The following is a 27,852-nucleotide window of genomic DNA, read 5'->3' as shown; positions in this document are numbered from 1 at the left end:
TACCTTATGGTAGCAATAAACTATGTTTACCTCAGTTATTCAAATGCAGGATTATATCTGTGGAGTAAATTGGATGAGTTGTCCTGCCAGCTGCATGAGGTGGTGCTAAGTGTAATTTTACCCTGGGGGCGGGGGCTGATTCAGACTTCTGAAAAAACAGTGGAAAGGGGACAGTTGTTTCTTTAAATATACAGTTAAAGCTCAACTTTTGTGAAGGCCAGTCCTCAAAACAGTCTTTTGGTGTGGTATGAAGAGTATGATGTATAAAACTAATTTGATGTAAAAAACTCAAAAATATAGTAGCATGCAGGATTGGTTCAGTGTTTATATAACAGACTAGTGTGGTCCAGCTATAGACAGAAAAGCATAAATAAATGGCCTCTATAAACCAAAATTTATTAAATAACCCAGGCAAATACATAAAAGCTCTTTGCCTGTAGAAACAAATCCTTCTAGCACAGCAGTAACATTTCCACACACTGCTGAATCACCAGAAGGTTTTAACATCCATTTTCTGGGATTGCTTAAAAAGCGGAGCAGGTGCCAGCCAACAATTCTGCTATTGGGAGAACATACAGAGGCAAACTGAGTCATCCGTTAATAGTTGTGAAGAGTTTCTTGTGAGCACTGACAGTTTTCTAAGCCAGCAAGCGACCTCAATACTCACAAAGAGATTTTAGAGAATCCAGATTGAAATTCCCAGTCCCATGACTCTTGAGTTTACCCAGATAGCTGAGCAATTTCAGGAGCTTCTGCCTTTCCACTCTTTCTAGCAGAAAGCATATTTGCTAGGTAACTGAAGAGCCAATAATGGCCTGAGTTGCCCATTTGGGGAATTCAGTAGAAGATGTGCACATTTTTCTCAGTTTCTTGACTCACATTATTTACATATGTACATGCAAGCTAAGGTGGGAAAGATGTGTGCAAAGGGTGTGATATAAATTGCTGAACCCACTGCTTCTTTATCTCTGGCTTGGTTATAAAAAAAAAAAATCATTATAAGACATTCCTTAAAGGGAGCATTTTTGAGTTCCAAACAGAATTTCCAAAACTGGAGAGTATGCTGTCTGTGGAGGATTCTAAGGAACAATGCATATAAAAATGCTTCTAAAGGGAAAGGGAAAAAAATGTTATCTTGGGCAATTTGGACTACATTTAAATCTTAAACTGACCCAGCAGACTCTCCTTAAGCCCCTCAAATGATAAGAATTGTTATTTAATTGCTCTGACAGTTAATTAACATCCAAACAAGTACAGCAATAAACTAAGACATACTGTTCATTGAGAATCTATAAACAGACAAATAATTATACGATTAGGCATCACTGTCTTTGAGACTTAATAATGATAGAACTTAGGTTATTACTCTATTTAAAACCACCATAGCAAGGTGGTCATAAAATCCATCCTTTTCTTTTACAGGTTTAAGATGCCTGGATTGTGGACAACCAACGGCATTCAAAGCTGAAAGTGCACTAATTAATGGCACATAGGGGTTGGATTTTGTGACTATCACTGAACATTTCTTGTTATCTAAATGCACTTTAAAATGTCTTGACCTATTTTTCCAGTTGTAGTGCACATTCTTCAAAAGACAAATTTTATTTCTATAAGCAGAAGTGTTGTGAGCCATGGGATTCTAAGAAAGTTACTATTTTCACTGTTGCAGAACTTCAGGCAGATTGGTCACAGAATTGACACATAGGCTTTCTGTGGCCCCAATGCCTACTTCTAGGTAACAGCGCATCAGCGTCTTGGACAGCAGCCAAAGCTGAAATAACAGCCGTGTCTAACCTTTTCTCCTATTCCCATTCAAACTGGAAGACTATTGATTTGAGTACCGGTTTTTAATGAAAACCCTTGAGTATCTGATAGCTGTGAGAGTGAGTTTGCTATAAGCAGACCATGTGAAAATAACTTATGCATTCTTCCAGTGTAATGATTAGTACACGTTGAGAATAAATAATTATCAATTCCCCTCAATATATATTCATGTTTGCCCTTTTCTGGACAGTTTTTTAATTTTTAATTTGAGTATGATGGAAATATAACTTAATTTTACTTATTTTTATTTGGGGGTGGCCACTGCCAGATGCAGAATGGTCTTTCTCCACTCACAAATAAGTGCATTGCCTTGTCATGATCTAAATAATTGAACTCATGCTCTCGTCTAAGATTCACATTCTTCTCCTTTCCAAGCTTCATGGACATGGTGTACAGGTAGACTAGCTCCTGGCTGTAGAAGATTTCTATGCCCTGAAGAGACGGCAATAAGGGCAGTTTTAAAATAGCACATTCATTCAAAGTGCTAACCAACTACCATTTCAGTAATATTTGTGGAACACCAGACCAGCAAGGTAGATAGCATCACCATTATCCCTTTGCAGCAGAGGAAACCAAGAAAGCATGACTATACAACTCACCCAAGGTCAGCCCATTCATCTGGGTCTGTTTCCCCAGGTAGCAGCACTGCACTCCCTGGAAGTAGCAGCACACACAGTATCACACTCTATTACTGGGCTCACTGGATTTTCCATGACCTATGCTAATGCCAAGCTGATACTCTGAAGAATATTTTCTTGTTTACAGGTGAGAAACTTATAGGAGTGGAGTAGGGAGGCAGAGACAGAAATGTTGAGATAAGCTTTATCTCTAAAATCTGAGCTTATATATTCCACATAAAGAAATGTCATTTCTAAGGCTACTTGTTTTGCTAATATTTAATTGGTTTGTGGAATGTGCCAAAGTGCCATACTCCCTTTTTTCCTCAAGTGAAGTAATTACCTTGGGTTCTCATTTTGAAAACGTAATGTTTCTTCCATAAGCTCATAAGCAAGTTCTCATTTTTCTCCTTCTACCTTGGAGCCATTAATGTTCCAAAAAGAAATGACTTTGTTCAAAATAGCCAGAAACAAGTGCTCCTAATATTTTTTTCATTCAAATTAATTTTAAATTACAAAAGTTAAAGAGCTTGTAGCAGTCTGGGTCAGCTTTCAAGAAAAAGTCATCAGGTTTTGCACAATATGTCTAGTTCTTTAGTTCAATTCAGCTTCATCCTGCCTCACAAAAATAATAACTTTGGATAATGCTGGAATAACAATGTCAAGCTTTCACAATGGGTCTTGATGGTAAACTCAGGTTTCTTGTGAGTGTGACATCATAACAGCATCTACACTTACGGGCAATTTTAAAACCAAGAGACCAAAATCACAGACATGAATCATAGCATCCTCCCTTATTTCTAAGATGTATACATGAAGATGAGATAAATAGCATTTTGTAAAGGGATAATTGGCTGGTAGTAATTCTCCTAAGTGAAGGAAAGAATGAGTCTTTAGATACCTAGTCTGTTACATTGTCCCACCCCTTTACTAATTAAATGCTAACCTCATGATTCAAATGGGAGAAAACCTGAAGCTGACTGAAGACTTTCGCATCTATCCTTTAGCACCACAGTATCAAAGGTGTTTCATATTTATTCTGTGAGCACATTCCCTGTTATAGCCTTTTAATTACCTATCACTCTTTCTAAAGATTGTAAATTAACAGGAGAAATGTTGGCTTCAAAGGTGATATTTAAAACCAATTGCCTCAGTGAAGATCCTGTGTAGGTAGTGGTTATTCAACTACAAAGGAGGTCACCAAAAAGCTCTATTTTATCTCTAACTCAAAGGACCATCTTTAGTTGATAGTTGCTAACATCTAAAAATCACTTTTTTAACATACAAAAATTCCTGAAACTCTCTCCTTTCTTGTTATGTTGGTTAACTCAGTAAACCAGTGGAAGTAATGAGAACATAGATGCTTTTCTTCTTTCCATTTTGCCAATAGTGAGATTTAAGACATAGCAAAGTGTCTGCTTTTAGACTGACTTGCTTCAAGGTCTCCAGATGGCTGCCACAGTTCTAGATATCCCCATGCAGATGACCATGCCCCAAAGAAAACTTTAAAATCACTTTATTTTTTGCAATTATCTTCATGTATCATTTTCTAGTTTCACCCTAAAATGTTCTCCTATCTCACTTTGCGTGGGTAGAGCTGACTTTCACTAGGGCATGTCTGCATTGTCCTGAGCAGTAGTGGAGAGTGATTGGGCGAGAACAAAAAGTTCTCCCTCTCCCTAGAGACTAGCTTCTCAGATTCTATAGAATGCCTGCCTGGGGCTCATGTGAGCAACAGGGTCCATGTTCTGGTTTAACCTTTGCTGCTTGACTTCTTTTGATATAATGTTTATTTCCAAAGTGCAGGTGCCTCCACTGTCATCAGTTCACCAACAAGAGCTAACCTACAGATGACCAGAAGGGCTCGCTTCAGCAAAAGCAAAAAAGAAACACCCCCCCCCCCCCCGCTTTTTTTTTTTTTTGGCCAAATTTAAGGCTAGCCATCTATGTTACAAATCATGCTGCAAAAAGTAAAAAATTTAAAGTTCAGATTGGATCAACATTAAGGAGAGGTAAAGATGGGTGGGTTTCCTGATCTTTTCAAAATAAATGTGAGACTTTTAAAAGGATGAAAAAAATGTTTTATGCTCCAGTATATTTGACTCACTGACCTTGACCTTAAGAAATCTGATAACAATCCTAATGCCCTAGAACAATGGAACTTTAAAATTAAATGGAAAAGCATGCACAGCAGTAATGGCAGCCCATAAAGCCCCCAGCATAAATGCTGCATAACTGGAGTAATGGGGAGTTTGAGTGAAAGGCAGTGGAAAGTTACAAGAAATTCAGAAATTATTAAAAGAGAGAGCCTTTATTCTAGGTCTTTTTATCAGTATCTGTTTACAAAAAGGCAAAACTATCCACAGTTATTTATCTATTTCCCCAATTTATGAAGCTTTGAAACATGACAGTCACTTTACACCATGTAATCCTCATAAAGAGAGCATTGTTATCCACTATCTAACATTTTTTTTCTTAGTGGAGACTCTTGAGATGGTAAACAGCTTACTCAGATTATACAACAAATCCATTTTTACTTAACAGATAGAAACTCAGATCCAAAAGTATTCTCTTCCTCAGGTCTCTTAACTACCTCATTTGATGAGAATACACAAGTGATCACTCAGAAATTTAGTCAAGCATTTTAAGGTCTCTTAATTATTTTAAGATTTGATTGAAAACTTGGCCTATTGCTTAAATCCTCTAGTGGACTTCCTCATTGCATCAGGTCAATTGAGTCAATCTTCAGATAGCTTCACACTTTTTTTTTTTTTTTTTTTTAAGACGGAGTCTCGTTCTGTTGTCCAGGCTAGAGTGCCGTGGCATGATCTCGACTCACTGCAACCTCCGCCTCCTGGGTGCAAGCTATTCTTCTGCCTCAGCCTCCCGAGTAGCTGGGATTACAAGCACCCGCCACCACACCTGGCTAATTTTGTATTTTTAGTAGAGACAGGGTTTCACCATGTTGGCCAGGCTGGTCTCGTACTCCTGACCTCAGGTGATCCACCCGCCTCGGCCTCCCAAAGTGCTGGGATTACAGGCGTGAGCCACTGCAGCCAGCCACCTTCATTTTTCAAAATGATGAATGTGTTATAATAGAAACTTCTAGTCTTCTATGGTACCCACCATAGAGAAAGTTGCCTTATATAAATTTAAAACAAAAAAAGCATGTGTTACTGCGGCAAGATTTCCAATAGAGAGCAAAACCTATTTGACATTAATCAATCACTTTTGAATCCTTGCCACAGCAAGTAAAATGTGAGGACAAATGAACACAGACTGGGTCATGATTCATTAGTACTTAACTTAGATCAAGCTAAAGCAGACAAGAGGAGATAAATTTCTTATCAAACAGCTTTAGTGATGATGGAAGATTTAGACTCTATTTCAGCATCTTGCTTATTGAATTCCATATAAACAAATTTATCATTTTGAATCTCCCCAGTAAATTTTCTCTGCATTCAAATAAATGATAAGCTACAGGAGAAGAAATTCTCTCCTTTAATACTTTAACACCATATACAAATCTAGTCATCACATTAGTTGACTCCTAGAACCTCCTTCCTTTTGTGAATTGAAAACTTACAGCTCTTGGAAGACCAAGATATCAATACTGAGAATAATCAAAGGGTACATGTATAAGGATGGTGATGGGAGGTTAATCTCAACAGATACAGAAGTAAACAAAGCTTGGCTTAATAAAGCAAATGGTTATTTTAAGCAACATCAAATTTTTATAATGAGATCAGTAATGGAGAATATATAATGAAGCTTTTCAATAGAGTTCAAGGATTGAAACGAAGTGTGAAAAACATGACATTTTAGAAGCACACATCTATACAACACTGAAATTAAGATTAGGGATAGTAAGTGACATGGCAGGAATTTCTTTCCTTTTTTTTAAATTTCATAATTTTTTTTAATTTCACAGTTTTTTTGTTTAATTTCACAAGGATTAGTACATGAGCCATTATTTATCTGGCTTAGTAAAAAGTTTTCTGCCTATCTTAGCTAAGAAAAATGGAAGGCAACACTTTGATATGAGTGAATATAGCAATAACCAAGAAATTCCTATTCTATGAGATGTGGCAATGGTCGCAAATAAAATGTGACTAGTGTCCATGAGCAAGGTGAATAATTAATATATTCATTCACTGGGGACCTACTTGTAGTTCCCAATGAATGGGAACTTTTGGTATTAAAAAATTTGTATAAAGGTAATTTTTTGGTATAAAAGAAAATTATTAGCTTAAATTTCATCCTGTGCTCTCAGGAAAAAGAAAAATACTATTGGTCGTTTTTTAGAGAATGATACTAGGTATCAGCTAGCGTACTCAAGACCTGTGATATATACACATCATGTAAAATTTAAACACACCAACACTAACATACAGCAATAGCACTAATATATTGAATAGACTTTAAACAGATTATTTTCATTAATTAAAGAAAATACCTGATATACCTCACACAGCTACCTGCGAAATGCTGTAAACATAGCAGAAGCTCAATAGAGATATTAATTAATCCAGTCAGCTAATGGTGATACCCTAACTACAAAAGCTGTATCCAAGATTATAGAGTTCTTAACTGGCCTCTCTGTCTTCAGTCTCACTGAAGTCCCACCCTCTAGACTGCAAAATAATCTTTCCAAAGATGAAATTTCTACTATGACACTCTATTTTTTAAATATTTAGTGGCCCGCAAAATAAGTCCCAACTTCCTTAGCATGTCTTCCTCACACGGCCCTTCATGATTTGGCTGTTATGTATCTAGACAGCCTTAGATCCTGATACTTCCACACTTATTCCCTACACTCCCAGAATGCTAGACAACCAGCAATTCCTTGAGTATACCTTGTAGTCCCGTTTCATGCCTTGATCTCTATAGCAGCCATCGTTGATACCCACCCATATCCTTTCAGCACTCACCATTTCTGTGAACCTCTAACTGCTGGCTTTCACCTGCGACTCTTTGCCTGAGGGCTTTCTCAGGTGGCCAGAGCTAATGGGGCCCACACCTGTGGAAAATCTAAAATGGAGAAGAATTAACATCCATAGGGAGCAGCTCTCAACCACAGAATGACTGGAACTGGTGAGCAGCTCCAAGTCATAGCCACACAGTTTCCCAGGGTGCTCCCAAAGAACTGAGAGACCCAGTTGCTCACAGAAGTAATCTGCCAGAAAAGACACTCCTTACAGTCATTCTTCCCTTCCTTATCTCACTTCCCACTCCCCTACTAGTGTTTCCTCCCAAATAAACTGCTGTACTCAACTCTTTGCCTCAGAGTGTGCTTCTGAGGAGAATCTTGTCCAAGATAGTCCCTTTACAAGTATCGTTCCCACTTCTGGAGAATATTTTTCCTTTCCTTCAAACCTACTTGGGAATTCTTCACCATCCTTTAAAGCAAACCTTCTTAAAATTTAATGTCACACAAATGACCACAGATCTTATTAAAATAGAGATCCTGATTTGGTATGTCGTGAATGGGATCTGAGATTCTGAAGTTCTAACAGGCTTCTGGAAAATGTGAATACCTCTAGTTTGAAAATCACACTTTGTGAGCAGCAAATATTTAAGGCACAGTTCCAAAACCTATTTCTTTGGAAGTTTTCCCTAAAACTCCTTCATTCCTATCCTGATGATTAATTTTTCTTTTTTCCCTGTGTTTATTACTGTGTGTGGTAATTCTTTGTTTAGAGGTCTATCTCCAATGAGTTTGTTCCTTTAAGATGAGGATCGTCTTTTTCTTATCCATGTATCCACAATAACCAGCATATAGCCTGACATATTACCCATACCTAAGAAATGTTTGTGAACTGGTAAAATTAATGAACAAATTATAATTTTATGGCATACTTCACCAAAAATTTTATATGTACACATATTGTGTTCTGACACATTCAACTAACTCAGTAAACTGTGTTATAAATATAAATTGTATAAATTCTTCAGATTTCTGGTCTATTTTTACATTAAATCATAGACTTCAGGACTTCTGAACAATGCAGATTGTAGAATTTCTGCTGTAGAGATATTTAATAGGCTATGTCAACATCAGCTTAAAATGGTTTAGTTAACTGTTATCTAAAGGTCAGGAAAAGTACCAATCACTAGAATCCCTTCTTTGTATTCATATTTAAAATCTGTGGATGAATGTTGTGCAAGTTAGTCATTCATTGGGTTTAGGGAAGTGGAGAAGGTGGTGGCAGTGTGTGTGTGTGTGTGTGTGTGTGTGTGTGTGTGTGTGTGTGTGTGTGTAGGCACTTGCATGCATTTTGGGGGTGGCAGATATATTAGAGCAGAAATCACAAGAACATCCTAGGAGGAAGTACTTTATGGACTGCTCTCTTACCTGCCACAAATTGCTTGCAAATGCCATTGCCCTCAGAATCTCAGGATCGAACTTCTTGTTTATTTTAGTTGCTTCCTTCTTAAGAAAAATTCAATGTAAGGTGGTGAAACTAAATCTATCAAGGGATTAGCTATATGGTATCCTTAGATGGACAACTAATGGAAATAGCATCTGATCTTTCTACTTTAAGATGCAAGAACAGAAACTAGGGTGTTTTGAGCATATCAAGTTCTGAACTAGATAATAGCACTGATAATGGACTAAAGAAAAGTGATATGTGGAGCCCACAGTGTTGACTGGAAGTCAGCTCCTATCTCATTCCAACCTCATTCTCTTACCATTAGAAATCAACCCTGAGCATGTTAGAAGGATGTTCTCATGACAAGGAAAATGGCAACTAAAAGCCCTTGACATATTAAGATTTGACTAGATCAGAACTTGAATAACATTTTGTACTTTATTTGCATCTACCACATTGTATTTTAATTCTTATTGTCTAGGTCCATGTTTCCAATTAGGTTAGTCAAGTCCTGGAGAGCAGGAATCAATTTAATTCAGTTTTTTATTCCTAGAATATCGCTTGACCTATTGCAGACGTTCAGTTATCACTGTTGAGTTAATGAATCAATGAATGAATGGATCAATGAATAAATTATAGCCACATCATAATTGTTAAAAGAACACTAAACAGTGGATTAAAGCTTTGGGAGTCCAGAGAGCTAGGGAGGAGTCACAGTTTCTCAAAGATTCTACTAGTTCAAAAGGGTGTATTTAACATTAAAACAACAAAGAGATATAATGCTGAACCCACTAAGATGGCTCTAAACAAAGACTAATAATAACAAGGACTGATGAGAATGTAAGAACTGGAACTCTCATGCATTGCTGGTGGGAATGTGAAATGCTACGTTTACTCAAAAATTATTATTTAATAGATAACCCAGTAATTTCACTCTTAGATCCATACTCAAGAAAAATGAGAATCTATGTCCAGACAAAGACTTGTGCATGAATGTTCGTAACAGCATCATTCATAATAGCCAAAATTTGGAGACTACTGAAATGTCTATCAACTTGTGAATGGAGAAGCAAAATATGGTATGTCCATATGAACAGATATATTCAACTATAAAAAGAACAAACTTACAGATAGATGCTACATTTATAAATCTTACCAAATGTAAATTTTTCCAACAGGACTGTTGCTACTCATTATCTCTTTTGTTATCCTGAGAATTTCCATAGAATGCTTTAACTATCCATTGAACACTTCCCACACAATCTTGTTATTGCTCATAGTTCTAGTTTTGCCCTTTTAAAAAGGGGTATTTATATTTTTATGATTAATGTTAAAGTAAATTTACCAATACATGTTCTAAAACTGTAGTTCAACTCAGAAATTCTTACACCCTCACCTTCATCCTGAGTTCACTGTCTTATTGCTAAAGCACAAACTTTAATAGTTCTTTTACTTCAGTTCTGTGGACAATAAATTGTATTATTCTTTTTGTGTGTGAAAAATGCTTCTATTTTGCCATTACATTTGAATAACAGTGTTGGTGAGGATGTGGAGAAATTGGAACTTTTGTGCACTGTTGGTGGGAAAGTAAAATGATGTAGCCACTATGGAAAACAGTATGGCAGTTTCCCAGAAAATTAAAAATAGAATTACCATATGATCCAGCAATTCTGTTTCTGGGTATATAACTAAAATAATTTAAAGTACTGTCTAATAGAGATGTTTGTACAAATATGCTCATAGAAGCATTAATCACATTAGTCAAAAGGTAGAAATAACCCAAGTGCCCATTGATGAGAAAATGGATAAACAAAAGGTAGTCTATACATCTACATATACAATGAAATATTATTCAGCCTTTAAAAAAATGAAATTATAATGCATGCTACATACGTATAAACCTTGAGGAGACTGTGCTAAGTGAAATAAGCCAGTCAGGAAAACACAAATATTGTATGATTCCCTTTATAAGAGGTATTTAGGGTAGTCAAATTTGTAGAGACAGAAAGTAGAAAGGCACTTGCCAGTGGGGCTGAGAGGAGGTTGGAATGAGGGGTTGTTGTTTAAGAGGGGTAGAGTTTCAGCTTTGCAGGATGAAATGAGTTCTGGATTTTGATTGCACACCAGTGTGAATGTACTTTACACTCCTGACTTAAAATGATTAAGCTGGTAAATTATATGTTACATATATTCTGTCACAATCAAAAATAAAAATAAAGGAAATGAGGGAAAAAAGAATGAAGAGGACTGAAACACATGGCAGGAAATTGACGAATCATAAATAGGAAAAGAAAAATAGAGATAGCGTCTGAAAATCTATTCTTTCACAAATTGCCATTGAGGGAGACTCTCTGAGCATACAAGCATTGAAGGAAAATGCAAAGTTAAAGATCAACAAATCCAGCCACCTAAAATTTAACACATTTGAAGATTAAAACCTTGGATAAAAGGAAGAGGCAAGTATTAAATGAAGAAAGATATTTTTTAAAAAGTGATCCACAAGGAAATAATATCCTTAATATTTAAAAAGCTAATAATAATAGATAACATTTATGGAGCATATACTATGTGCCAGGTAGTGTTGTGAGCACTTAATATATTTTATCTCATTACTCCTCACAACTACTCTGAGACATAGTCATATCTACTATTACCCATTTTAAAGATGAGAACTGAGGCACAGTCATTCTGCAACTTGCCCATTGGAGTCCCATAGAAGTGACAGAGTCAGCATGATGCTCAGAAAATCGGTGCTAGAGAGCCTATGATTCTAAGCACTAAACTCTGTTAAGAAAAAATAGAAATACTCCAAAAAAAGACAATTATATGAATAGGTAATTCTCTAGGAAAGAAAGAAGTGATCAAAACTATAACCATGTTCAACTCATGAGTCATCAGAAAAACACAAATTAAAATAATGTTACCATTATTTACCTTTCAAGTTAACAGAGTTTTCTTCCAATTATAGCACTCATTGAGTGCAAGGCTACAAAGAGACAGATTGCTGAAGAAAGTGAGAATGGTTGGAAATTGGTAAGACAAGGCTTCCAAACAAAACAGACCAAAAAAAAAAAAAAATGATGTGGAGGTAGGGGAGGAGAAAAGTAACCAAGTAAGAGTTCAAGCAAGGGAGAAAGACCCTGCCATTTGTCCTTTTGTTTCCATTTCCATAAGAGTACATACACCCTTAAAATAATCCCTCTAGCCTGTCATTACAGGGAGAACACAGTTTATTGTGGAGCTGACAAAAAGTAAGAGTCAACTCTAGGATATTTGATTGGGGTCCATCCAGGTGGGGCACTGGTCATCCTCATAGCAAATAAAAGCAATTTTTCTCCCTTGTGACTCTGTCTTAATCAACTGTCAGCCAACCCAGAGTTAGTGTTTGCCACCTCTGCCCTTTCTGCCTTCTCTGCCCGCAGTCTTTGTTTCTGCTCACACCTGAGTTTGGTGTAATCAAGCCTCAACTCTAAACTTCACACTCTGCTGGTTTCAGGGGACTTGGAGGACAAAGAAGGGAACGCTGTGTGCATTAACTACAACAGGCTTCCGGGCAGTGACTCTTCTCTTTGGCTTCATTCCTGTCATTTTTCAATACCTTCCCAGTTACACTATGATCCACCACACACTCTTCTTCCCAACAGATGCTATTAGCATTTCCTAATTTGTAGTCAGTCTTCCACTGTTTCTTCCATGAAGAACTAAAGATATTCAAAGAGCAGAAGTGTTCATATTCTACCATATCGAACATTTTGAGAAGGCTTGAAGTGTGATAAAGTATTTTTTTCAATAATATAAAATCAGGTTGTCAATAAGGAAGCAATCATTTTAAGTATTTTATCTTTTCTTAGCCTGAACTTAAATTCAGCTATGATTTGTATACTAGCCATGATTATTTAGGCAACATTTTTTATCAAATATTTATTATCTACTATTTGCCTAGTATAGTCTGGACCCTGAAAATACAGCAATCATGAAATAAAGTCTCAGCCTTCAAGAGATTTCAGTGGTCGAAAATGTACAATAAGCAGAGTAACAATAATTTCATTTATTCCAGAAAATAGAAGTGCTTTAAAGAAAATATAATAGAGGAGGTAAGAAGGAATTCATTTAGACACGATGACCTGAATGCCTAGAAAGTCTCGGCCTTGAGAATTTCTGGAGTCTCCAGAGCAGGAAAGAACTAGGATAATCAAGGAACTGGAAGAAGTCAAGGTGGCTTTGGCCTTGTGAAGGAAGGAGAGACTGGAGAAGAGGAGATCAGAGGAGTGAGCAGAGGCCAAATGAAGTAAAGTTTAGGGCCACAGTGAAGAGTGTGGACTTTATTCTGATTGTGATAACAAACCATTGAGGGTTCAAAGGAAGTGACACAATTTTCCTGGAAATACGAGGATATACAAAATGTTTTCCTAAATTTTCTACCATCCCAAATCTTGATGTGGTTCTCCCATCACTCTGGGAATAAGACTAATCAGAGGTCAATAATTCAAGGCCCAAAGAAGCCCTCTCACACTGAAAGATGTCTCGCGGGTATCCACTTAATATTAAAGTTTCAATAATAGAAACTGATTTATATCATTTTCAGAGATTCATACTGTGATGCAACTATTGTCATAATACACTATTTAAGTCATTAATAAATTAGCGTCCACTAACTTGTCAATTTGCGTAGAAGAAATAAGTGAATTGAGGAGTGAGGGAGAATATTCAAAAGGAGAAACTCCCTCAGAATGGCAGTCCGTTATTAGAACATCTCAGTGGGAGAGCTTAGAAGTACTGATCCTAGGGCAAGGAAACACCTCAGACAGGAGAAGAAGGGACAGATGGCAGACAGAAAGGCACTGAGGACAAGCTTAAAATATTTGCATGAGAAAAAAAAGTAGTCTTCCTAAAAGTCAGGACTATACTTTCAGTAGAAACTATTCATATGCTGAGCAATCACATAGCTCTTACAGGTGGCCCTTATAGGCAATAGCTGCCCACAAATCAGACTGAAGAAACCAGAAACTTTTATCTCATCTTTCTCACTGATGCAGGGAAAACAAAATCAGGAAAGCGTCACTCTCCTACCACTTGTAACTTCTATGCAATTTAATCAAAAACTAGCTGGTATCATCAAAACTGTGAAAACAGAAATATCAACATGTTTAAAGCAGATAAACTGCCCCTTCTTCCACTTTCAACCTCAGAAAGCTAAGCCAGGATTTTCTATCTATGAGTGGGTATTTAAAGATACCTTGCTAAAGAGCTTAATAGTACTAAAGGCATATTGACTTAAAAATCTGAGGAGTTTTTCTCAAATGCTTAAAATAAATCTTCATATTTGTTTAGGTAGTCCTCTAAATAACCTCTGAAAATAAGTGACATTTTCCTCTGAACTTTCAAACAAAAGAAATTACAGAACCTAAATGTCTTTTGTTGTTGTTGTTTTATCAGAAGGCTAGCCCTAGACTCTATGACAACCATTGCGTATTTTTTCATTTGTTTGCCTTATCTCTCCCATTTCATTATAAACTCCTCAAGGACAGGAGCTGTTTCCTTTATAGCTCCCCAGAGTACACAGTGGACACTCATTAAATGCTGTTGACTGACTGGCTATCTGACACACACGAACGAACACAGAATGAAAATAATTGACACCATTCTTACAGAAAAGGATTAAGGAGACATAAATTTGACATGTCACATTGTTGATACCTACCCTGTGTCATTCACAGATTAAGTAGGGTTTTGATCTTTAGGGTGGCTCCACAAATCCCAAATAACATTCCTTTTAAAAAATCCGTTTGTCATGGCCAGTAAGCACTGGACTGACCTGGATAAGATGTGGCCAGATTTAGACCCCATAGATGGATCTGAATGTTGTTAAATATTTGATGTTTTGTTTCCAAATTTCAAAGGCAGGCACTTCACATTGAGACTTTTGCAGATGCTTTCCTCTGCTTGCCCTTGTGAGCTGAGATGAATCTTCCTGTGGATTTATCTTGCCTTAGGCATTTTAGCATTATTGAAGTGGAATATGCATGTGTTGCTATGGTCAATATGTTCTGATTTAATAATCAGAACAACGAAGGCCGTTTCTTTTCTATATCTTTTACTCTGTGGATGCCTCATGATTATGAATCATAATGATGAAGTTATATTTGATCATATTTATATCCATTTATATTTTGAAATGATGATGCCCATTTGTCTTTCTTATTCACTGACGATAAAATAGTTGATTGAAAGCAAGTGTGTAAGAATGCTTAATTTGCATATTATCTCAATGCCATCAATGTTATTTCACTTTCCTCTCCAAGGATCCTCCCTTATGACAAGAAAGAGTTTGAGAGAAGTTCCTGCTGAGCAGCATTTCTGAATGAGAAGCCAATAATATCTACAAATAATCAGGTCATTTGAATCCTGCAAGAAAACCACTGTGGGACTATATCATCTAACAAGCATCTTAAATTCTGATTTACTATCCCTGTTCTGAAGGAATTCCAGCTCTTCAGAAAGACACTCTGTAAGAAAACAGAAATCTGATTCAGATGTGGGAGCTTCTTGCCAGGGATATCTTCAATTGAACAGATAAGAGATTACATGTAAACTACCTTAAATCTCAAAGAAGACACAGCAAACTGTAACTTTCCTACTAGGATAAAAGATCTCTTTCACATTTGAGACTGAAAAAAAATGACTTCTTTAACTGGTAAGAAACCCTCATGGGGGTTAAAGCCGTTGATATCAAGTGAAACTGTAATCTCTTTGTCTGTGCAAGGAGAAATCAGCAGGAATTCAGAGAGAATTTCAGGTCTTTCTGGAGAGTAAGAAGGCTGAAAGAGAAATCCCAAGCCCTCTTTTATTTGCATCTATTAGCCTCCTAATGAATAGCCCATACGGGAGTGAAAAAAAGGAGTATTCCTTCTTTCTCAAACAAATATTGTCAGGCACAGTGCTAAGTGCTCAAGTTTTACTGGTGAACAAGACACTCTGATCTCTGCCTGCACAGGGCTTATATATGTGTTAGAAGAGAAGATGGACTTCAAGGATGCTTTTATCAAATAGCCTCCTCTGTGAGATCCAATAAGTCTTGCTGGGGAAAAAAAAATGATTAAGCTATGACCTGAAAGATGAGAAGCAAAGGGCCAAAACAGGAGAGAATAGTGTTTAAGAAGGGGTTATGGCCACAAAGTCAAAAAAGTTTAGAGGCCCTTTTTATATCAAACTAAGCTAACATTGGCCCTTCCTTGGAGGTACCTATCTTTCTTCTATCCAACATAACCTCATAAAGTATTCTAAGCACTTTATAAGACTAACTTATTTAAACTTCAAACAAACCTGTGACATAAGGACTATCTATAATGATTTTTCAGATGGGAAAATCAAGACAGAGAGAGGCTAAGCAACTTGCTCATAAGGTAGAGCAAGTCAAGGTAGAAACAGAGATTCAATCCTATGCTGTCTGCTTCTAAGTCTCTGCTCTTCATCACTATAGTAAACAATCTTTCTATCTACTTCCAAGATAAGATGGTTTGGTGAGTTTGAGCCCAGACCTAGAAATCAAGATTTGTTTGAGTAATGACTGAAAATAGTTAACAGTGATAAATTACGCAATTACACTTATTTTTAAAAGAAAGTTATACCATTGAATTCACTTTTAGATATTCTAGGTCCAAGTGCATAATAATATGTACATTCCACATATTAGCTTATTGAATTCTCAAGAAAACAACACTATGAGGTAGGCATTATCCTCGCTTCATGGATTTTAAAAATTGAAAATCAAAGAGATTAAGAAATCTCCCAGTGATTACACTTTTGTAAGTAGTAGAACTGGGAGTCAAACCACGTTGGCTTATACATTAAAATCTAGATTTTTTAAAAATTATAATGATTATAAACTAACCCAAAAAAGTTTATGTAAGAATTAGACCTTCAAGAGTGACCATTGTATTTTATAGATTAAGATCTTTTAAAACTATCTATTAACTACAAAACCTGGCCCATCCTATTAAATTATAAATGTGATGCAAGCATTAGGAAACTCACCAGTATACCATTTTCCTACACACTGACTTCCACCCATGTCAGAATTCAGGCTTTCATGGATTCAGATAGTAGAGGTGTCAGGGAAAAGGGAACCTTTCCAAATACAGGTAAAATAGCTACCTGAGAAATTAAGAAAAATAGATGCAAGTGCTTACAGGAGAAGAATCTGCAAATGCATGTCAGAAATGTAGGCGCTGATCTGAGCTTATGGGAAGAAGGTAACCCAGAGGAAGAGGAACTCTGAAGGATGAATCAATATCCCTGTATCAATCAGAAGTATATTTAAACTCTTAAAATGAGGAAAGGTAATAGCTGCATAGTCCTTCTATAAAAATTTTAGGAGATTTATCCTATACAAACCCTCTGAAAAAATAAAAATAAAAAGCATGTTGCTATGTTTGGATATGGTTGGTTTGTCTCCACCAAAACTCATGTGGAAGTCTGATCCCCAGTATGGCAGCGTTGGGAGGTGGAGCCTAGTGGGAGTTGTTCAGGTCACAAGAGCAGATTCCTGATAAACGGCTTGGTGCTCTTCTCACAGTAGTGAGCAAGCTCTTGCTCTCCTGAGATTGGATTCCATCTCTCAAGAATAGATTCGTTCCCATGAAAGTGGGTGGTTATAAAGCCAGGATTTCTTCTCTTTGCACATGCCAGCGGCTTCCGCTTTGACTTACTATTCCATGTTGGGACACAGTATGAATGTCCTTGCCAGAAGCCAGGGCTATGCCCTTGAACTTCTGAGCCCACAGAACAGGGAGATAGATAAGTCTCTTTTCTTATAAATTACGCAGTCCTGAATCCAGAGGCAGTGGCACATGCCTGTAGTTCCAGCTACTTGAAATAAGATCACTTGACCCCAGTAGTTCATGACTAGCCCAGCCAACATAGTAAGACTGCCTCAACTAAAAAAAAAAAAAAAGAAAGAAAGAAAAAACATAGAGAAATAAAGAAATTACCCAGTCTCAAGTATTTTTTACAGCAATACAAAATAAACTAAAACACTTATAGAAAAAAAATAGTTAAATTTTTTTGTTTGTTTGTTTGTTTTTTCAGACAGGGTGTTGCTCTATCACCCAGGCTGGAATGCAGTGGTGCGAACAAGGCTCATTGTAGCCTGAAATGACTGGATTCAGGTGATCCTCCTGCCTCAGCCTCCTGTGTAGCTGGGACCACAGGCACACCACCAGGCCTGGCTCGTTTTTTGAGTTTTTGTAGAGACAGCCCTGTTGCCCAGGCTTCCCTGGGCTCAAGCAATCCTCCCACCTCAGCCTCCAAAAGTGCTAGGATTTACAGGCATGAGTCAGCACACCCAGCCATTATTTTTTTTTTAATTTTGGAAGTTTAAAAATATATTAATGCATTTAGCTACTAACATTTTGTCGCATTTATTTTTTAAGAGAAAATGTTCCATTATTTGTATAAAATTGATTTGTGTTTACAATAAAAAATGCTGAAAAGAACAAAAGTTAAAATTTTAAAGTAATTCTAAATTCCATTACACAGAAATGACTGTCAGTTATTTGGTGAATGTTCAAGTTATCATTCAGTATGTATATTCAAATAATTTATAATAAGATAAACAGAATGAGAGAAAATCTTTTATGAAAACAAGATCATATATAAATTCTAACATTAAATTTTATTTAAATTAAATAATAAAACTAAAACTGAAAGGATTGTTGAATTGCAAACAAATGTTTTTCTCACTACAAAAGTATTATTTCTTAAGAATTTCTCTAAAATTAAAAGAGAGAATGAGATTGCAATAATAATAATAAAAGGTTGCAGTTACAGCTTTTATACTCATGTTTCATTTTAGATATCATAACATGAAGGCTTTAGCACTCTCATACTTTCTCTAACCTCCCAAAATATACTTGCACTGCTATCATTACATTATTTAGGTATATAACATGCCCATTGTGCTCTATAGTCCTAATACCAATAGTTGTGTACTCTTAGGTTAACATTTATTTATTTATTTATTTATTATACTTTAAGTTCTGGGATACATGTGCAGAACATGAAGGTTTGTTGCATAGGTATACATGTGCCCTGGTGGTTTGCTGCACCCATCAACCCGTCATCTACATTAGGTATTTCTCCTAGTGCTATCCCTCCCCTTGTCCCTACCTCCTGACAGGCCCCGACGTGTGATGTTCCCCTCCCTGTGCTCATATGTTCTCATTGTTCAACTCCCACTTGTGACTGAGAACACGTGGTGTTTGGTTTCCTGTTCCTGTGTTAGTTTGCTGAGAATGATCGTTTCCAGCTTCATCCATGTCCCTGCAAAGGACATGAACTCTTTCTTTTTTATGGTGGCATAGTATTCCATGGTGCATATGTGCCACATTTTCTTTATCCAGTCTATCATTAATGGGCATTTGGGTTAGTTCCAAGTCTTTACTACTGTGAATAGTGCCGCAATAAACATACATGTGCATGTGTCTTTATAGTAGAATGATTTATAATCCTTTGGGTATATACCCAGTAATGGGATTGCTGGGTCAAATGGTATTTCTGGTTTTAGATCCTTGAGGAAGGGCCACACTGTCTTCCACAACAGGTGAACTAATTTACACTCCCACCAACAGTGAAAAAGCGTTCCTATTTCTCCACATCCTCTACAGCATCTTTTGTTTCCTGACTTTTTAAAGATCCAATTCTAACTGGCATGAGATGGTATCTCATTGTGGTTTTGATTTGCATTTCTCTAATGACCAGTGATGATGAGCTTTTTTCATGTATTTGTTGGCCGCATAAATTTCTTCTTTTGAAAAGTGTCTGTTCATATCCTTTGCCCACTTTTTATAGGGTTGTTAGTTTTTCTCTTGTAAATTTGTTTAAGTTTCTTGTAGTTTCTGGATATTGGCCCTTTGCCAAACAGATAGATTGCAAAAATTTTCTCCCATTCTGTAGGTGGCCTGTTAGCTCTGATGATAGCTTCTTTTGCTGTGCCAATGCACTTTAATTAGTTCCCATTTGTCAATTTTGGGTCGGTTGCAATTGCTTTTGGTGCTTTAGTCATGAAGTCTTTGCCCATGCCTATGTCCTGAATGGTACTGCCTAGGTTTTCTTCTAGGGTTTTTATGGTTTTAGATCTTATGTTTAAGTCTTTAATCCATCTTGGGTTAATTTTTGTAAAAGGTGTAAGGAAGGGGTCCAGTTTCAGTTTTCTGCATATGGCTAGCCAGTTTTCCCAACACCGTTTATTAAATAGGGAATCCTTTCCCCATTGCTTGTTTTGGTCAGGTGTGTTAAAGATCAGATGGTTGTTGATGTAGATATTTCTGAGACCTTGGTTCTGTTCCATTGGTCTATATATCTGTTTTGGTACCAGTACCATGTTGTTTTGGTTACTGTAGCCTTGTAGTATACTTAGCATGACGCCTCCAGCTTTGTTCTTTTTGCTTAGGATTGTCTTGACTATATGGGCTGTTTTTTGGTTTCATATGAAATTCAAAGTAGTTTTTTCTAATTCTGTGAATAAAGTCAATGGTACCTTGATGGGAATAGCATTGAATCTATAGATTACTTTGGGCAGTATGGCCATTTTCATGACATTGATTCTTCCTATCCATGAGCATGGAATGTTTTTCCATTTGTTTGTGTCCTCTCTTATTTCCTTGAGCAGTGGTTTGTAGTTCTTCTTGAAGAGGTCCTTCACATCCCTTGTAAGTTGTATTGCTAGGTATTTTATTCTCTTTTTAGTAATTGTAAATGGGATTTCACTCATGATTTGGCTCTCTGTTTGTCTGTTATTGCTGTATAGGAATGCTTGTGATTTTTGCACATTGATTTTGTATCCTAAGACTTTGGTGAAGTTGCTTATCAGCTTAAGGATATTTTGGGCTGAGAATATCGGGTTTTCTAAGTATACAATCATGTCATCTGCAAACAGAGACAATTTGACTTCCTCTCTTCCTATTTGAATACACTTTATTTCTTTCTCTTGCCTGACTGCCCTGGCCAGAACTTCCAATACTGTGTTGAAAAGGAGTGGTGAGATAGGGCATTCTTGTCTTGTGCCGGTTTTCAAAGGGAACGCTTCCAGCTTTTGCCCATTCAGTGTGCTATCGGCTGTGGGTTTGTCATAAATAGCTCTTTTTATTTTAAGATACGTTTTATCAGTACCTAGTTTTTTGAGAGTTTTTAGCATGAAGCAGTATTGAATTTTATCGAAGGCCTTTTCTGCATCTATTAAGATAATCATGTGGTTTTTGTCATTGGTTCTGTTTATGTGATGGATTACGTTTAGTGATTTGTGTATGTTGAACCAGCCTTGCATCCCAGGTATGAAGCTGACTTGATCATGGCAGATAAGCTTTTTGATGCGCTGCTAGATTCAGTTTGTCAGTATTTTATTGAGGATTTTCACATCGATGTTCATCAGAGATATTGGCCTGAAATTTTCTTTTGTGTGTGTGTCTCTGCCACGTTTGGTATCAAGATGATGCTGTCCTCATAAAATGAGTTAGGAAGGAGTCCCTGTTTTTCTTTTGTTTGAAATAGTTTCAGAAAGAATGGTACCAGCTCCTGTTTGTACCTCCAGTAGAATTCGGCTGTAAATCCGTCTGGTCCTGCGCTTTTTTTGGTTAGTAGGCTATTAATTACTGCCTCAATTTCAGAATTTGTTATTGGTCTATTCAGAGATTCGACTTCTTCCTGGTTTAGTATTGGGAGAGTGTATATGTCCAGGAATTTACCCATTTCTTCTAGAGTTTCTAGTTTATTTGCATAGAGGTGTTTATAGTATTCTCAGATGGTAGTTTGTATTTCTGTGGGATCAGTGGTGGTGTCCCCTTTATCATTTCTTATTGTGTCTATTTGATTCTTTTCTCTTTCCTCCTTTATTAGTCTGGCTAGCAGTCTATTTTGTTAATCTTTCCAAAGAACCAGCTCCTGGATTCATTGATTTTTTGAAGAGTTTTTTTGGTGTCTCTATCTCCTTCAGCTCTGCTCTTATCTTAGTTATTTCTTGTCCTCTGCTAGCTTTTGAATTTGTTTGCTCTTGCTTCTCTAGTTCTTTTGTGATGTTAGGGTGTCGATTTAGATCTTTCCTGCTTTCTCCTGTGGGGATTTAGTGCTATAAATTTCCCTCTAAACACTGCTTTTGCTGTGTCCCAGAGTTTCTGGTACATTATGTCTTTGTTCTCATTGGTTTCAAAGAATTTATTTATTTCTGCTTTTATTTTGTTATTTACCCAGTAGTCATTCAGGAGCAGGTTGTCCAGTTTCCTTGTAGTTGTGTGGTTTTGAGTGAGTCTGTTAATCCTGAGTTATAATTTGTTTGCACTGTGGTCTGAGAGGCTGTTTGTTATGATTCCTGTTCTTTTGCATTTGCTGAGGAGTGTTTTACTTCCAATTATGTGGTCAATTTTAGAGTAAGTGTGATGTGGTGCTAAGAAGAATATATATTCTGTAGATTTGGGGTGGTGAGTTCTGTAGATGTCTGTTAGGTCTGCTTGGTGCAGAGCTGAGTTCAAGTCCTGAATATCTTTGTTAATTTTCTGTGTCGTTGATCTGTCTAATATTGACAGTGGTGTGTTAAAGTCTCCCACTATTATTGTGTGGGAGTCTAAGTCTCTTTGTAGGTCTCTAAGAACATGCTTTATGAATCTGGATGCTCCTGTATTGGGTGCATATATATTTAGGATAATTAGCTCTTCTTGTTGCATTGATCCCTTTACCATTACATAATGCCCTTCTTTGTCTTTTTTCTCTTTGTTGGTTTAAAGTGTATTTTTTTAAATTTTCTTTTTAATTCTCAGCAAGGCAAGTTACTTCTATATAGAAGGGTGCACCCTTACAGATGGAACAATGGTAGGCACACATTTGGACAAGGGAGGGGAAGGGGTTCTTATAACCCTGACGCATGTGGCCCCTGCTGCTGTGTCGTTCTCCTATTGGCTAGGGTTAGACTGCACAGGCTAAACTAATTCCAATCAGCTAATTTAAAGAGAATGACGGGGTGAGTGCTTTGGCGAGAGTCAGGGCAGAGCAGGTAGCAGGTAATCAGAATGAATTAGGGAGAACAGATGATCAGAATGAGTTAGGGTGGAGTAGGTAATCGAAAAAGTTGCTTTACAAGGAAGTTAGGTTTAAAAGTAGAAGGTAAAGAATTGAACATACTGACATATTAATTCTTTGAAAAGAAATTTATAACTCATATCTAACAATCCCTGCCCTTGTATTTTCATACAGCTTTCTTTTAAATTGTTTTACACATGTTTTGGCTTAGTTGTTTTGCTTGATTTTTCAAAAGAAGAAGCTTCTCTGGATAAGGTGAGGATAATTAACGGAGGTTTTAGTAAGTGCCATATATATATTTTTTTGAGACGGAGTCTTGCTCTGTCGCCCAGGCTGGAGTGCAGTGGCGCAATCTCAGCTCACTACAAGCTCCACCTCCTGGGTTCACGCCATTCTCCTGCCTCAGCCTCCCAAGTAGCTGGGACTACAGGAGTAAGTGCCATTTTTATGAGCCTCAGCATCTACTTATGGATGCGTAAGTATGCCATAGCACTCGACAAGAATAAGTACAACTATTACGGCTGTGAGGGAAATAAGAGTTAAGGCTATTATTCATTTCCATTTACTGAACTACCTTTTTTTAGCCATTCTGTAAAGGAGTCATTTACCCCTGAGTTGCTGGCTAACTCATTGGATATAGCAGTCAGACCTTACAATACGTTTGTTATACTTCTATAAGGGGCAGTGTCATTTGTGATGAGGGTATAACCTTGAGTTTTAATCATGACGCAAATTCCTCTTTCTGCTAAATCAGAGACTAGGATTGCAACCCCTGCTTTTTATTGCTTTCCATTTGCTTGGTAAATATTCTTCCATCCCTTTATTTTGAGCCTATGTGTGTCTTTGCACGTTAGATGGGTCTCCTGAATACAGCACATTGATGGATCTTGACTCTTTATCCAATTTGCCAGTCTATGTCTTTTGATTGAGGCATTTAACCTGTTTACATTTAAGGTTAAAATTGTTATGTGTGAATTTGATCCTGTTATTATGATGCTAGCTGGTTATTCTGCCCATTAGTTGATGCAGTTTCTTCATAGCGTCAATGGTCTTTACATTTTGGTATGTTTTTGCAGTAGCTGGTACCGGTTTTTCCTTTCCATATTTAGTGCTTCCTTTAGGCATTCTCGAAGGCAGGCCAGGTGGTGACAAAATCCCTCAGCATTTGCTTGTCTGTAAAGGATTTTATTTCTCCTTCACTTATGAGCTTAGTTTGGCTGGATATGAAATTCTGGGTTGAAAATTCCTTTTTTTAAGAATGTTGAATATTGGCCCCCACTCTTTTCTGGCTTGTAGGGTTTCTGCTGAGAGATCAGCTGTTAGTCTGATGGGCTTCCCTTTGTGGGTAACCCAACCTTTCTCTCTGGCTGCCCTTAACATTTTTTCCTTCATTTCAACCTTGGTGAATCTGATGATTATGTGTCTTGGGGTTGCTCTCCTCAAGGAGTATCTTTGTGGCATTAACTGTATTTCCTGAATTTGAATGTTGGCCTGTCTTGCTAGGCTGTGGAATTTCTCCTGGATAATATCCTGAAGAGTGTTTTCCTACTTGGTCTCATTCTCCCTGTCATTTTCAGGTACACCAATCAAACGTAGGTTTGATCTTTTCACATAGTCCCATTTTTTTGGAGGTTTTGTTCATTCCTTTTCATTCTTCTTTCTCTAATCTTGTCTCCATGCTTCATTTCATTAAGTTGATCTTCAATCTCTGATATCCTTTCTTCTACTTGATCACTTTGGCTATTGATACTTGTGTATGCTTCATGAAGTTCTTGTGCTGTGTTTTTTCAGCTCCACCAGGTCACGTATGTTCTTCTCTAAACTGGTTATTCTAGTCAGCAGTTCCTGTAACTTTTTATCAGTGTTCTTAACTTCCTTGCATTGGGTTAGAACATGCTCCTTTAGCTCAGAGGAATTTGTTATTACCCACCTTCTGAAGCCTACTTCTGTCAATTTGTCAAACTCATTATCTATCCAGTTTTGATCCCTTGTGACCCTTTGGAGGAGAAGAGGCATTCTGGTTTTTGGAATTTTCAGCCTTTTTGTGCTGGTTTTTCCCCATCTTCGTGGATTTATCTACCTTTGGTTTTTGATGTTGACAACCTTCAGATAGGGTTTTTGCATGAGCATCCCTTTTGTTGATGTTGATGTTATCACTTTCTGTTTGTTAGTTTTCCCTCTAACAGTCAGGCCCCTCTGCTGCAGGTCTGCTGGGGTTTGCTGGAGGTCCACTCCAAACCCTGTTTGCCTGGGTATCACCAGTGGAGGCTGCAGCAAAGATTGTTGCCTGCTCCTTCCTCTGGAAGCTTCGTCCCAGAGGGGCACCTGTCAGATACCAGCTGGAGCTCTCCTGTATGAGGTGTCTGTTGACCCCTGCTGGGAGATGTCTCCCTGTCAGGAGGCACAGGGGTCCGGGACCCACCTGAGGAGGCAGTCTGTCCCTTAGCAGAGCTCAAGTGCTGTGCTGGGAGATCTGCTGCTCTCTTCAGAGCTGGGAGGCAGGAACATTTAAGCTGGCTAAAGCTGAGCTCACAGCTGCCCCTTCCCCCAGGTGCTCTGTTCCCAGGAGATGGGAGTTTTATCTATAAGCCCCTGACTAGGGCTGCTGCCTTTCTTTCAGAGATGCCCTGCCCAGAGAGGAGGAATCTAGAGAGGAAGTCTGGCTACAGGGGCTTTGCCACCCTGAGGTGGGTTCCACACCCTGTTAAAACTTCCCGGTGGCTTTGTTTACACTGTGAGAGGAAAACTGCCTACTCAAGCCTCAGTAATGGTGGATGCCCCTGCCCCCACCAAGCTTGAGCATCCCAGGTCGACTTTAGACTGCTGTGCTGGCAGCGAGAATTTCAAGCCAGTGGATCTTAGTTTGTTGGAGTCTGTCGGGGTGGGATATGCTGAGCAAGACCACTCAGCTCCCTGGCTTCAGCCCCCTTTCCAGGGAAATGAACGGTTCTCTCTTGCTGACATTCTAGGTGCCACTGGGGTATGAAAAAAAAAAACAAAACCTCCTGCAGCTAGCTCAGTGTCTGCCCAAATGCCCACCCAGTTTTGTTTTTGAAACCCAGGGTGGTGTAGGCACCTGAGGGAATCTCCTGGTCTGTGGGTTGCAAAGACCACTGGAAAAGCATAGTATCTGGGCCAGATAGCACTGTCCGTCTTGGCACAATCCCTCACAGTTTCCCTTGGCTAGAGGAGGGAGTTCCCCGACCCCTTGCACTTCCTGGGTTAGGTGATTCCCCACCCTGCTTCTGCTCACCCCCCATGGGCTATACCCACTGTCTAACCAGTCCCAATGAGATGAACTGGGTACCTCAGTTGGAAATGCAGAAATTACCCTTCTGCGTTGGTCTTGCTGGGAGCTGCAGACCAGAGCTGTTCTTATTTGGCCATCTTGCCCGGGAATCCCAGGTCAATATTTAAATGGATCTAATGTTCATCACCAGCTATTTTTCCATGATGTAGTCATTCTTAAGGTTAATTTTATTTCATTGCTTGACTTTATGTTTAAACACTTTTTCTCTAAGATAGTCTCATTAGCTCTGTATTATTTAAGATCTTTTATATCTTAATACCTGCCAAGTGCTTCCATATTGAACAATATTTTGGCTGGTCACCATATTTCTGGATCACTTGGTGGAATACTGTATTCAGCACCCTACCCTCCCAACACAAGAAAACTATCAATTTACAATTATATATCCAGTACAACTATCTTTTAGACTGAAACTGATAAAGTTTCACAGTAGCAAACCCTCACCACAGGATATTCTAAAAAATTTGTCTCTGATAGAAGGAAAATCACCCCCTGCTGAAATTGTGAGATACGGAAAGGAATAGTAATAAACAAAGAAACAAACGTGTAGAATATGTGTGTAAAGCTAATTAAAATATAAATGTATAAAAGAGTGATATAGCAAAATAAATAAAAAAAATTGGATAGTAATATCTTGTAAGTCAGGAGGAGATTGATGTGAGCTAAATTATTCTATAAACCCCTGTATTGTTTAGGAGGAGGGTAAAATATTGTTTAAATTTAGACCTTGTTTTGTTAAGCATGCATGTTGAAATTTTTAAAGTAACCATCAACATATTATAAAAGGGCTATACAATCTCAAAACCGATAGAGGGGAAATCAATAAATTATTCAAAATAAAGCCAGAGAAAAACAGAGGGGGAAGAAAGTGAATAAACAAGATGGCAGAAATAAATCAAAGTATATCAGTAATGACAATCAGTAAAGGTAGAATCCTTTCCAGTAAAGACAGACATTTTTAAAACTGAATTTTTAAAAATCAGCTATATCATGTATGAAAGAGAGCTAAAAACAAAGACACATTAGAAGCAGAATTCTGTGTAATGGTAAGTGAAATAAATTGTTACTATATTAACATTTTAATACAAAGCACGTTATTAGAAATAAAGTTAATTTACTTGTTTTGATAATATTTTCAATTTAAAGAAAAATGTAATAATTCTAAACTTGAATGCCCATATATTATAACCCAAAAATATATACTGCAAATGTTAACTAAATTCAATTAGAAATGGACAAATTTGCTATCATACCTCTGTTGATAGTTATTAGATCAAAAGCTCTGTAAAGATATAGAAGATTTGAAAAACACAATTAAAAACTTAGTATATGTGTGTGTGCACATGTTGTTGGGGAAATATAATTAAAACAACAAAAATCTTAGGCCAGGCTCAATGGTTCACGCCTGTAATCCCAGCGTTTTGAGAAGCTGAAGCTAAAGGATCAGCAGGAGTTTGAGACAGGCCTGGGCAACATAGTAAGACCTTGTTTCTACAAAAAAATTAAAATAAAATAAAAAGTAGCCAAGTGTGGTGGTGCATGCCTGCAGTCCTAGCTACTCAGGAGGCTGAGGCAAGAGGATCCCTTGAACCCAGGAGCTAGAGACTGCAGTGAGCTCTGAATCGCACACTCTACTCCAGCCTGGGCAACAGTAACAAAATAA

At 37.5% G+C, this 27,852-nt stretch overlaps 1 long non-coding RNA gene across 1 annotated transcript in view; it reads right to left on the bottom strand.

Annotated features, from left to right (window-relative positions):
- The window catches only part of LOC109027979 (uncharacterized), a 168,125-nt gene extending 160,494 nt beyond the window's left edge, over nt 1-7,631 (bottom strand). The window contains exon 1 of the long non-coding RNA XR_002007032.1: nt 7,373-7,631. This is a non-coding gene — a long non-coding RNA (uncharacterized lncRNA). The remainder of the gene's footprint in view (nt 1-7,372) is intronic.
- Between the last annotated feature and the right edge of the window lie 20,221 nt (nt 7,632-27,852).

The sequence above is a fragment of the Gorilla gorilla genome, chromosome 7 (genome assembly GCF_029281585.2).
Source record: "Gorilla gorilla gorilla isolate KB3781 chromosome 7, NHGRI_mGorGor1-v2.1_pri, whole genome shotgun sequence".
NCBI lineage: Eukaryota > Metazoa > Chordata > Mammalia > Primates > Hominidae > Gorilla > Gorilla gorilla.
This window is presented reverse-complemented; position numbering and strand designations above follow the sequence as displayed.